Here is a 13,936-nt window from a genome sequence, read left to right as displayed (position 1 = left end):
ATAATTCATAAATATTGATTACTATTTAGATCTGATTTGATTTCTTACATCTGTGTTTAATATACATGGTTTGACATATATCTCCTGTATACATTTCATGAGATTTATACCAAGTAGGGCATTATATGTTCATATTTATATCAAGTATTTCAACTTGTATTTCACCTTGAAGGGTAAAATACAAGTTGAAATACTTGATATAAATATGAACATATAAAAATGCTCCAAATTACTGAATCTTCATTAGAAGCTTTGCTGAGGCTATGTGCCCTTGTATTTTAATAGGATTCCTCTCTTTTCTGATTTGTATCTCTTACTGAAGGTACCAAAACCTCTGCTACTTCCTGTTCATCAGATTTAATCATCATACTATCAAGAATGACATGGATCATTGAGCTGTTGTGTAAATGTCAGTGTGTTGAAGACTACTTCAGACTGTACAATTGCAGAGAACATGCAAGTTGAAATAGTCCTAAGGCAAAACTGTGCAGGTGTATTGTTAGTCACACCAGGTAAAAGCAAGATGCTTCTGGTGATCTTTGTAAACTGATATGAAGGAAGAAGCATTTTTACTATTAATGGTCACATCTGAGTGCCAGAGGATGTGTTGATAGGTCCTAGTAAAGATACTACATCTGGTGGGCAACAGGTGGCACCCTCTTGTAATTCCAGTGACTCAGGAGGCTGAGGCAGGGGAATTGCAAGTTCAAGGTCAGCCATAGCAACTTAGTCAAACCCTGTCTTGAAATGAAATATAAAAAGAACTGGAAATGTAGCTCAGTGGGAGAGCTACATTTCAGTAGCTGGTTTCAGTCGCCAGTATCAAAACAAGCAAGCAAACAAACAACAACAACAAAAAAATTACGTACATCTGAAATAGTAATTATAATCATTACTGGGTGTATAATAATCCACATTCTCTAAGATCCATCTGTTTCCTGCCTGGGCTAGACTAGTAAATTACTTAGGATATCATTTGTATCCCTCCCTTTGCAACTTCTTTGTTGGTGTTACTAATCTTTTAAATCTTTTAAATTCTCCTAAGAGTGTGATATTGTTTTTTATTTACTCTCCTGTTAAAGAAGCAAGTTCAAGGGACTTCCACTTGGCCTTTTCTACAATGGTGGCCCTTGCACCATGTATTACAAAGCCAATGTGGGGATTGTGCCTGTTGCCAAATGGGCCTATTCCAACTGTCAGGGCTCAGCAAAACTTTTTTTTTTTTTTTAAATAACATTTTGTAAACCTCTATCTATCTATCTATCTATGTACTTTTATGTGGTGCGTCTTGCATGTGCTAGGTGAGTGCTCTACCACTGAGCCACAACCCCAGCCCCCTTAGCAAACCTTATTTGTATAGGACCAGATAGTAAATGTTTTAGGCTTTGTGAGCCACATTGTTGTTGTTTACCTCACCCTACTCTCTCCCCCTCATTCTCAATCTTTTTTTTTTTTTTTTAATACTGGGGATTGATTGAACCCAGGGGCATTTTACCACTAAGTTACATCCCCAGTCCCTTTATTTTTTATTTTGAAACAGGGTCTCAATATGTTTCTGAGGCTGGCCTTGAACTTATGATCCTTCTGCCTTTGTCTCCTGAGTAGCTGGAATACATAAACACATCTGGCCTTTTCTCAATCTTTCCAGAAGGTAGCAACCACCTTTAGTACACAGGTTATGCCAAGGGGAGGAAAAAGGGCTACAGGCCATATTCACCTAGGCCATAGTTTGCCAAATCTTGATATAGACAAGTGTTATATTCTATAATAAAACTTGGAGTGATCATGAGATAATGAAAATTTAAGTTTAAATAGCTGCAAATGGCTAGTGGTGACTATATTGAACAAGGTAGCTCTAGGTCCAATGACCACGGAGTGTGTCAGGGGACCCCCTAAGTTCACTACATTTGAACTTGGGCCACAGCTCCCTGAAGCTCCACTTTTTCAGTTAGACCACAGTGGCATTTGGAATCCTAGGAATTAGTGTCAGTGTTTTTTAATCCCTGAAAGGCATTTCCTTTTCTCCAGTGTACAGTTGCTATAGTAAATGGTGAGGAATCCCTTTGGGAAAAGCTGGGTGAAAGATTTACAGTTTGTTCTTAAGGAAGCTCGGCAGGATCTCTTACCCAGGGGAACTTGTCTCTCCTTCAGTCAAAGAGATCTCTGCCTATGAACCGGCTTAGGTGTGGGAAATGGGTGAGAGGCTGTGACTCCTCACCGCAGTGACTCAAGTTATGATCTTGGCTACCAGATCTGGGGTTTTCTGGTTAAATAGATCAACTGAATTTTAGTAGGCTCCCATCTATTTCACCCCTGAAGCCTTTTGAGCAAATATTCCTATGTTTCAAAATACTGTGATTAACTTTTCCCCCCTACTTCCCAATATCTTAAACATCCACCCACCTCCTCTTTTAATTAAGGTCATTGAAGTGTTAGCAGATGCCTTATGGCCTCGACTATTCCGGAATTCCATCATGCCACTGAAGTTAGAAAGCCCAGGTCAATGACAGCATATGCCCTCACTGTACCTGGATAAAAGGAAACGGCCATGCTATAATTTAGCTCTTGAGCATCCCAAAGGCCCTGTGTTAAAGGCTTGGTTCCTGCAATGGCACTTTTGGGAGGCTGAGGAACCCTTGGGAGGTGGGTCTGTGGGAGGTCTTATAGTCCTGTCAGAGTGGATGGTGGATCCCTGGTCTCTGCCCTTTTCTCTCTTGACTTGCAGGGCTCCTGGTGTAAGTGATTTTGCTCTGCCACACACTTTGACCATTCTGTGCCGGGCTGCCTACCCACAGGCCTCAAACAATGGAGCCAATCTATCATGGACTCTTACCTCCAAAACTCTGAGCCCAAATAACCCTTTTCTCTTTATTAGTTGATTATCTCAGGCATTTCTTTACAGCGACAGAAAGGTTTTCAAAGATGCTGGTTCTCTCCTCATTGGTATATTTGTCAGTATCTTAGAGAGTATCCTTTGACTGTCTTAAGGGGTATATTGGAAAAGGCTGATGAACAGGTCACACGTAAGTTCAGTCCAATATTTCATCTAGGGATTGTCTCGATTTTTAACATACTTATTTTAAATTCCATCATCCCACTGAAGTTGGAGAGCCCAGGTCAAAGACAGGAGTAGAATACCGGGTATTTGCCCACGATGCCGTAGAGGGAGACATTGGGCTAATGAATGCCGTTCTCAAACCACCATAGAGGGTACTCCATTATATTGGGCTAATGAATGCCGAAGTCTGGCTGGGCACAATTCAGGAGCCACTTGTCAAAAGAAACTAACTTTATTTTTAGAACTACAAACGCCAAACAAAACAGCTCCTCAGGAAAAAAACCCTCAGAGCCCAACTGCCACCACCGGCTTCCACAAGCCTCTCACCCACACAAGCCTCACCACCTCCCACAATCCTCCTGCTCTTGAGGCCGATTGCCTGGGTCGCATGGGCGGAGCCAAAGAAGTCCCCCCAATGAGCAGTTCCATAGTCTGAAGGGCAGGGAAACAGCCCAATGAACATCACCGCAGAGGAGCCAATCAGCTAGATGTTGCTGGGGCCACTGTGAGCCAATCATCAGCCGGCAGCTGGAAGTTTGCTGGGGCCCCTTTGGCTGTGGCTCTCAACAAATATGCCCTCACTATATCTGGTAAGAGAGGACAGCCGTGCCATAGTTTGGATCTTGAATGTCTGTTTGGATACGATTCATCCTCCCAAAGTTCATGCGCTGAAGCTTGGTTCCCAATGTAATGGTATTGAACGGTGGTGGGACTTTTAAGAAGTTGGGCCTAGTGGGAGGCAATTGGGTCATGACTGTCCACAGAAGGGATACATGGTGGTCTCAGAGATTGTTTTGGGTCTCACAGTAGTGGGTTGAGAGATCGTGGGTTGTTATAAAAGAGCAAGCCAGGCTCCTCGCTGCTCTCTTACTTCCTCTGTCGCCATGTAACCTGTTTCTGTCTCATATTGTGCCATATCCATCCACTAAACCAATCCACTACTGTGAGAACGAACACACTATTGCCATATGATACCATCTATCACATTGTGACACAGTCAGAGGACCCTAACAGATTCCATGCTGTGGATCCTTTCCAGCCACCAGAATCAGGAGCCCAATGAATCCTTTTTCTTTATACCTTACCCAGCATCAAGCATTTTGTTATAGCAACACAAAACAGACTAAAATACGGATAATTCCAATTTCTGTTCCACATAAGATTTCAGCTTTTATATTGCTTTATCTCTTCAGACTGTGTTTTATCTTGACATTTTATGTGGCTTTGATTTTGTTGTTGTTGTTGTTGTTGAAAGTTGGAGGTGTAGTATAGGTCAGTCGACAGGGGTAAGTATTTTTATGCTTGGAGATGAGTATATTTTTCCTTCTGCTAGGTCTATAGTGTGGGTTCACATAGTCAGCAGTTGGATGGTGTTTGAAGCTCACTCCCTGCCTGGTTTTGGGTCTTCCCCTTTTGTGCTGCTCTTTTGGGGGAATGGATTTCTTACTCTTCTCTTGGTTGCATTTCAATTATTTTTACATGATGCTTGTAAGCATGGAGGTAGAGAGCAGGGATGCAGAGATTCTTTGTATAGTAATGTAGCCTCCTCTAAGGTGGGGGACAGGGTCTGGTTGAGTTTGGGCAGTGGCTGCTGTTGCCCTTCCCCAGTCAGCCTGGGGGAAGGAGATTTCTCAAGATTCTTCCCTGTGAGAGCCAGGATAGTCTGAAGGGAGGCTGCGGACTCCCCAATTTATGTGCCTTCCCACTAACCAGGAGCTTTTCTCTTTCAGGCTACCCCAACCGTGTCCTTTATAATTCATTAAAAATATCCAGTTGAATCTCCTCACTGGCTTGCATGACATTCAGTGGCATCTAACCCAGGTAAGCAAATCCTCTGGACTTGTGATTCCCCATAGGTTCCTGTCTTGCTCAGATATTGGGGCAGTTCTTTGTTCGGTGATTTCAGATCTCTCAGGGATTTAAGAGAAGTCATTAATTTCTCATATAGTGGGAACAATGCTTTCCCACCTCTCTACGTTTCTAAGCTGAAGCTGGAAATCTCCACTACTTATTTTAACAGAGATAATTTAATGTAAAGAATTGTTAGCCAGGTATTAAGCTGTGAATTAGGTAATGGAAGAGGTTAAAAAAAAAAAAAAGAACATTCAGGTATCATAGTTAGAGCCATTGCAGGAGGCTGGTGTAACTAGATAGGGCTGGAGGTACAGAGCTGAAAATCTGCAGGAGAGATTCTGAAAAGCTGCAGTTTGGACTTCAAGGAGGGGATTCTGGCTGTTTACTGCAGGTGTTTCTGGGGGTAAAGCATGTGAAGTTGGTTATTGAAGTGTTAGCAGATGTCAATAGATTGGCCTAAGGATTGGGGAAGGCCCTGCGGCTCAGCACATTATTAATAGAGAAGAAGTTCCTCATCCTGTGACTCTGCTAGCACACAAGTCAGTGACTGAACAGAAACTCAACAAAACAGGAGACTAAGAAATAGAAGCTTATCTCTCCTTTGCATAAGTTAATTTTGAAGACAGGCAGTCCAGTCCATGCTTGGTGGCTCTATAATCATTGGGGATCCATCTGCCTTGCCAATCCATCATTCTAATCCACAACTTCTATCTCAAATTATATAATTTGCAAGAAACTGAATGGAATTTGAGACCACTTGTGTTGCGCAGAATAAGGCAAACTCAGAAGGTCAAAGGTTTCATGTTTTCTCTCATATGTGAAAAATGGAGAGAATGAAGGAAAGTGTGTGGTATGTCACATGAAAGTCAAAGGTTGTCAGAGTAGAGGAAAGGGATGGGTGCATGAGGAGAGAGGGAAAATACTGGGGAATGATTTTGGCCAAATTATATGGTTATATCGTGTGCCTGAACGAGTACGTAACAATAGATCCCACCATTACATACAACTATAATGCACCAATAAAGACTATTGGAAAAAAATCATATGGACATATTGGTGTGGGCCTATTTCTGTTTTTTTTTTTTAAATTCAATTCTTTCAACCTATGTGTTTATTTCTCCATGAATGCCGCACTATCTCAATTACAGCTGTGCAGTAAAATCTTAATATTGAATAGTGATTCTTTCCCTTTTTTTTCTTTTTCAAAATTATTTAATCTATTCTGGATCCTGGGCCTTCCCACATAATGTTTAGAACAGGCTTGCCAATATCTACAAAAAGTGTTGCTGACTTTTTGGCAGAAATTTTATTAAATCTCTGGGTTAATTTAGGGAGAACTAATTATTGAAACTTCCAAACCAAGGTTTAATCCATGAATCATCCAATCCATATTTGCTTTTATTCATTCATATTTTATAATTTCAGGAAATAGATTATATATATTGTTAAATTTATGTATTTCTTTTTCTTTGATATAATTCAATAACAGTGTTGTGTTTTAAATTTTGATTTCCAAAGACTTGTTGATAATAATATATAAATATATTAGAATTTTGTGCCAAACTTGCTTAACTTATTTATTACTTCTAGGAGTTTGTTTATTTTGTGGATTCCTTGTCATTTTCTACTAGACAATCACATCATTACCACCTAGGACTTTCAGTGGTATGTTGAATAAGAGTGGTGAGATTAGACATTCTTCCCTTGTTCCCAATTTTTAGGGGGAAAATATTCAATCTTCACCATTAAATATGATGCTAATGGTAGGTTTTTGTAGATACTCTTAATTAAGTTGAAGAAATTCTCTTCTACTCCTCCTAAATTCTTGAGAGGTTTTATCATGAATCGGTGTTGGATTTTTACAAATGCTTTTTCTAAATAAGTTGATACTGTGTTCGTCAGCTTCGTGTTGCTGAGACCAAAATGTGGGACAAGAATAACTTACAGGAAGAAAGGTTTATTTTGGCTCATGGTTTCAGAGGCTCAATATGTGCTCAACCAGTTCCACTGCTTTGAACCCGAGGTGAGGTTGACCAGGGGCAGAGCACTGCTTACCCCATGGCAGTAGAGAAAGAAAGGGGAAGGCCACCCAAAGTGATCCACCTCCTCCAGCCACACCCTATCTACCTACAGTCACCACCCAGTTCGTCCATTCAAACTAAAAGGTCTGATTAAGTTATGGCTTTTACAATCCAGGCACTTTACTCTGAATATTCTTGCATTAACACAGGAGATTTTGGGGGACATCTTATATCTATGTCATAACACATTTGTTGATTTTCAAAAGTTGCAATCATTTTCAAGCCATTTGAATAAACCCCGTTTAGTTATGGTATGCAATGATTTTTAAGCATTGCTGGATTCATTTATCAATATTCTGTTGAAGATTTTTTCTTTCTAAGCTCCTGAGAGATATTAGACTCTCTCTCTCTTTTTTTATTTTTTTGTACTTTCTTTGTCTGTTTTTGGTATGAGGGTAAGTAATAGCATCTTAAAATGAGTTGGGATGTGCTCCCTCCTCTTTATTTTCTAAAAGATAGTGTAAACATGATTCCTTTGAAAAATCTGTTTGAGCTGTTTGGATTTTCTCTTCTTTGGACTGCCTGTTTGTACTTTTTATCCACTTGTGTATCACATTGTTTGTCTTTTTCTTATATATATTTGTAAGAGTTCTTTTTGTATTTTGGGTTTAAAACATTTGTTTTCTCTGTGGATTACTCCTGTCTTCTCCCACACTATCTGGATCTTTCTAATCCATTTAGAGATCAGTGAAGGGCAGCATGATGAGGTGGCCAAGTGCACATCCCTCAAGCACTTGACCACCAAGGTTCAAACCCCCTCTCTACCTCTTATTTAGAAATTCTTCTTCTTAAAAAGTCTAAGTATTATAAAAAAGGAATCAGGAAAATACAATTGAAACACCAATGATTTATCATTTTGTCAGCCTGATAAAAGTTAAAAATTCTGACATTAGTGCAGATGCCAATGTAGGTAAGCAGGAATTGCCCATGCTACTGAGTTTAATTTGGTTTGACCACTCCATATTATTTACAACTGCTAATGTGTAGTAGGTACGGTAGGAAAATGTGAAGTATGTGCCCTAGAGAAACTTTCACATATATGCATGGGTGACTCTTGAGTGTCCATACTGGGTGGATGGGAGGTGAGTGGTACCCTTGTAAGGGGTAAGGGCACTGGAGGCTGGGTAGGGGAAGGGGTATGAGCTGGATATAGTTAGGAGGTGTTGAAGCCAGGTGAGAGTCCTGTGAGTAGGGGTGACTCTGAACTCTTACAATTAAAGATGGTCAGAGGATGGAGCATTCAGAAGAACATGGACAGGAAGCAAAGAAAAGTTTGCTTTCAAGAGGGACAGTTGTAGGCAGGGCTTAAGCCCTCCTACCCCTTCCTCAGGGAGAGAGAGGGCCTGGTGTGTCATTCTGCTCCATGAGGAGGCAGCTCTGGAAGTTAGGCATTCACATTCCACATTGCTGGAAGAATTCCAACGTAACAGTTTCCAACATACCAGTCCCTCACGATGTTCCTTTTCTCTCCTAACACGTATAAAGCAGTTTCATTCCCTTTAAACCTTTTGGTGGGCTTCTTTAGGGCAGGAGTCTTGATTCACAATTGTATAGTCAAGGACAGTTGCTCAGAGAAGTTGTGACACAAGCAACAGAAGCCCTGGAATCAAACTGGGTCATTCCTTCCTCTCATCCAGAGCTTGGTTCAGAGTGCCACGTCGCTTAGCGGATGAGTTGAGCATTTCTGTATGGATCGTTTGCAGACATCTTCAGCCTCCCAGTGGTTCTGGGGCTCCCTGTTCCAACCACAGGATGCATCATTACTCAACAGGCACACACATGCCTTTATACAGCTGGATAATGCAATTAAATCTGAAAGCAGGAAGCAGGAGTGGCCCCGTTTCTAATAACCAAAGAACCCAGTTCTGGTCAGGTAAAAAAAAAAAAGAGTCTTTTTTATGTATAACCCTTCATAATTTTTCATCTCTGTACAGTGAATTTTGGCGACTGAGTTTTGTTGTTGTTGTGAGTTCTCTTGTCAGACCTGGTGCTTTAAAAGGTCGACTGTGGACGTGAACTTTCAGTGTTATGTCTTGGATGCCCATAGGCAAATCCTGCCTTTTTCCACCTGAACTCATTTGGATGATGACTCAACAGGGGGCCCCTCAGGAGGACACACTTCAAATCTATTTCCACTTCAGGGAATGTATGAGCAGTTTTCTGGGGGTCAGAGTCCAATGCGGATTTGGGGCTGAAGGAGCATTCATCTGGAAGAAAAGGTCTTGACCTTCTCACCGGAGAAACTGGGAGTGGGCATCCCATCCATGTCATGAGCATCCTATCTGAATAGGTTTAATGACTCTTAACCAATTCCCTTGAAGAACTAAAAATAAAATCAATAGCTTAAGTCTCCATGGAACACATCTTTATATCTAATCTCCCTGACCTTAAATTCAGTCTCCGTCTTAACCTGTCACTGCAAACAGAGGGATTTTTATGCAACAGGAATCCAACTATAATTTGTAACATAACGGTGAATTTTTGCTTAGGGGATCTCTTTCCTCCTCCTTTTGGTGACAATATGTTACTTTTTTTTTTTTTTTTTAAGGGAGCATGGGGGAGGCAATTACATACAATCTTGGTGGAGCTGTCAATCAAAATTCTCCTGCCTTTCTTCTTCACTGGAGCTAGGCCCATCAAATGTTCTTTTTTGGGAATTTGAATCCCGACTGGACACCCTCAGGGAAAAAGAAAACCTCTAACAACTGGTCCTAGCCTCTTGGAAAGACTCTCTAATGGTTTCTGCTACCCAGACACTTGCCCAGCCTTGGCTGCAATCCTCCTGTTTATTCAACATTTACTACCTTTCTGTGAGATTCTCTGTAGCCTTCTGGTAAATTCCTCTTATGCTGGAACTGGTTTGTGTTGCTTGTTCCTCTGACTGACACAAAAATTGAAAACCAGAAATGGGTGTTCCTCTTAACAGATCCTAATATGTGGCATTAGCCAAATTGAAGTGGGGTATAGGACACGGAGACTTTCTTATCCCAAGATCTAAATCTGGAAATTTCTATCATGTTCTTAAATGTAGCCTGTTGTATCTGGTAACCCAGCTTGCCTCTTGCTGCAACAATTTAAGGGACTTAAATTAAGGGACAATCTCTAGGATTTGGAAAGCTACAGGATACTTCTGGCTGGCATAGTAAAGTTACACAAAGAACAACAAACTTTGCCTAAGCTGACCCATATGAAAGCAGAGAGGAAGGTCTTTTTACTGTCTTATAGTCTTGTGCCTTGAAAAACGGAAAAAAGATAGATTTCGGTCCTAACCTAATAATAGTGGGAAAGGAAGAAGATCTGGAAGTAGTGGTGTGTTGGCAAGAGGTCTGTTGCCAAAGGCAGCAGCACCCAAGTCCAAGTCTAGATGGAAAGACAATGAGCCAACAAGATCTAACAAATCTAAAATGCAAGAGAAAGAAATTCTACTGGGGTTGTACAGGATATGCAATGCCAGAGAAACTTCAGCCAAGGCAAGGAATGACCCATGATTGATCAAACCTGAAGACTACTTCCAGGGCCACCTGGTGCCGGCACAGGAAGTGAGGAAACTCTTCATTCCAAAGAAGGAGTCTTCCCGGATGTTTCTGTCTATGAGGAAGTAGGCCGTAGAGGAATTCTCCCAGACAGCAGGACTAAGAAAACTCCCCACTGTTCGGACAAGGGGCATATGCTTCAGGACACACTGTGGGTGTATATTTCTGGATGTGGTTTCTCCTTTTAAAAACAAGTTTTAAAAGATAGTGTGTTGATCCGAGACTTTTGCATATTGATTGAATTGTTAGCTTTTGGGGACTGTGCTGTGAGAGCTACTTCTGCACTGGTCAAATGACAAATGTCTTTGGCACTGTTCTTGTGGCTGGGAATATATTAGTGAGCAAATAGAGTTCTTCCCCTCAGAGAGCCAGTTTTCTAGTAGGAAAGACAGACAATAAGCTAGTATATACATGATATTGCAGAGCCTGGAACAGGGCGTAAGTGCTGGGGATATGGCTGGCAATTAGACAGAAATGAGACATGTGCATATTCTGACTGAGGGAAAAGTGAGTTCCAAGGGTTCCTGTGCAGAGGCAAGAGCATGGTTGGTGAGTTTCAGGAATGATAAGGAGGACGGGGTGGGCCAGACACAGCGAGCCAAGGAGGCTGGAGGGAACGAGAGGTCAGAGAAGAGTGAGGGCCTGATTATGTAAAGCCATTGTAATGACAGCAACTCAGAGCACCAGAGGAGCTGTGGGTGGGTTTTGAGCTCTGGCTGCTATCTGGGGACAAAAGTAGCAATGAGGCATTGTTTGGAAGACTTGAAATAATGCTTGTATAAGATGATGGTTACTTGGGTAAAACGGAGATCCATTAAGGTGGTGAGGAGTGTTCAAAACTGGCTGTATTTTCTTGTTTATTTATTTATTCATTTTTAACAAGTGAAAAAAAGAGGTTTATTCTAATGGCCCACACAAATGGACAGGTCCATGAATCATAGAAGTCACCAGTAAAAAGAAAGAAGGAGAAAAATTATAAAACATTTAATTAAAGCCATGGAATACTCAAAGAGGTCTAAGAAAACTCAACATAATTAACTTTTATAGCCTTAATTAGTGCCAGGCACCGTGCCCTCTCCTTCCTTTCAAGAAAGTTGCAGATCAGATGGGATAATAGGACACAAGCTAATAAAGGGAGAAAAAAAAGTCAAATAGTACCTATTACATGCCAGTAAACAATAAAGAATAATTGCAACAGCACATGAGTGCTACCTCAACATCTTTGAGAACCAGAGAACCCACTTGTGTCTGGCTATACTGAAAGGCATAAAATAGACTAATAAAATGACATGTTGAAAGAGACTCCTTCAAAATACAGAAATTTCATCTAGCGGTATCTTCATTGAATGATGTTTGCACACCAGGTACACTGGCACTAACAACACTTAAACATAAAATCTAAGCTACCCTCCAATTTGAAAAAGCAAATCTTTGAAGATGGCATATTTGATTGAAAAATGTAAACCTATTCTAATAAAGTCTGCTTGATCCAGTGGCTCACTCACCCAGCCTCGGGCCTCCTCCTGTAATCCAAAAACTGGATGTATTTTTAGAGTTTATGGGATTTTCTGATCTATAGCTGAGACATTCTTGGCTTAAAGCTGGATGTGTTGTCTGGCTTTGTCTGCATTGTCTCCCTTTGGGAAGAGGGAGCTTGTGGCTTTATGTGGGACAGCTACATTGTGTTGGGTAGGTATTTTTGATATTAGGTGTCTGGAGAGAAGGATGTGTGTTGTCGTTGGGCAGCGAAGGGTGGGAAGGTGGAAGACAGCTATGGTTTTATCTTGCTCATCTGCTGTTTCCTCTTTTAATGGCAGAACTCTTCTGTTTGGGAACTGCTCTCAGCTTAGCTCCAGATTCCCAGGGTGAACACATTATCTACAAGCTGCCGGTATGCTGGACACAATATGTCTCTCTGGATTTTTGCTGAAATTATTGGGAAAGATTCAAGTTTCTACTCTGACATCAAAGATGTAAATGATTGCAGGCCATCTTTGCCACCACATGTGGAAAATCTGCCTTGGAATGGGGTCAGCATAGAAGAAAGCAGAGTGAAGAAGGAGAAAGAGGATATTCCCCTGGCACCATTTGAGTTCCCGAATCCAGCTACATCTCTAGGTTGAAATTATTTTCTTCCTTTTTCCCCCACAAGCTAATTTAGGTTGGATTTCTATTATTTGCAACAAAGGTTAAAATCTGGTCCAAGTGCACCTGTATTATTCCTATTCCTGTGCCAATTAGTAAAGCCAGTCTTCTAAGTGGTCTCCAACCTCTCTGTCCCAGCAGTTCTGGTCCTCCCTCCTTTGGAGTCTTTCTCTAGACCTTTCCATAATCCAGCAACCAGAGGGTTAGTACCTCCAGAAGCATGCTTTTGGTAATGTGGTCAGTCCTCACTAATTGGTTGGGGTCCTGTGCTAGGCAGATTGCTTGAGGTTTTAATATCACTCACGACACCATCCAAAGTGATTCAGTGGGATACAAACTTGGTTACCACTGGGAACATTCTACTCACTTCCCCATATCTTGGTTACATTTTGCCAAACTCTTTACACTCTTGCACATCTCGGGCATCTTGCACAGTTGCTATTCCCTTTCCCTAGAATTTCCTTTTAAAATTACCCACCACTAAACTCCTACTCCTCCCTTTACACTCAGCTCAAATAATCCCAGTCCAAGATATAAATGCCATGATTGAGAGGAGAAGACAGTAATTACTTCTGGGAAGAGAGAGAAGAATCTAAGCTGAGCCATTTAAAGTTTTTTTTTTCTTATTTTTGAAATTGTGAGATACAACATATACACAGAAAAGGAATTAGACAAATGTGTTTAGCTTAACACATAAAGACAACACTTACGACAAAGAGTGTGTAATTAGTACATTGACAACATCCAATCACAAATGACTCCTTCCCTTTGTTGAGACCTGTACCCTGACTTTCAGAATGACAAACTCTTGTTTTTCCTTAGGCATTCCTAGACAATACAGTTTAATTTTGCCTGTTTTTGAGTCTCATATAATCATATAGTAGATGTAGTTATGTGTCTGGCTTCTTTCATTCAATATTATGCTTGTAAGATTCATTTATAGACTGGTATTAAACTATCTGTCATTTTCATTGTTGCATAAAATTACATTAAAAAAAGATACAACAATTTATTAAATTATTCTACTGCTGATGGACCTTGGTTGTCTCAAATTGGGGTTCATTATGAACAATGTCCATAAGAAACATTGCACATGTCTCCTACATCACGTGTGCACAGATTTCTCTAGTTTTTGTAGAAATGGAAAACCTGAGACACGAGCTTTATGTATCTTCAACTCTTTTAGGTTAAGTTGAACTGTTTTGCAAAGTGCTTGCACCAATTTACACACTCTCCAACAGTGCATGAGAGGTCTTGTTGCTTCT

The sequence above is a fragment of the Ictidomys tridecemlineatus genome, chromosome 2 (genome assembly GCF_052094955.1).
Source record: "Ictidomys tridecemlineatus isolate mIctTri1 chromosome 2, mIctTri1.hap1, whole genome shotgun sequence".
In the NCBI taxonomy this organism is placed as follows: Eukaryota; Metazoa; Chordata; class Mammalia; order Rodentia; family Sciuridae; genus Ictidomys; species Ictidomys tridecemlineatus.
The sequence above is the reverse complement of the archived record's forward strand: the minus strand, read 5'-3'. Positions refer to the sequence as shown.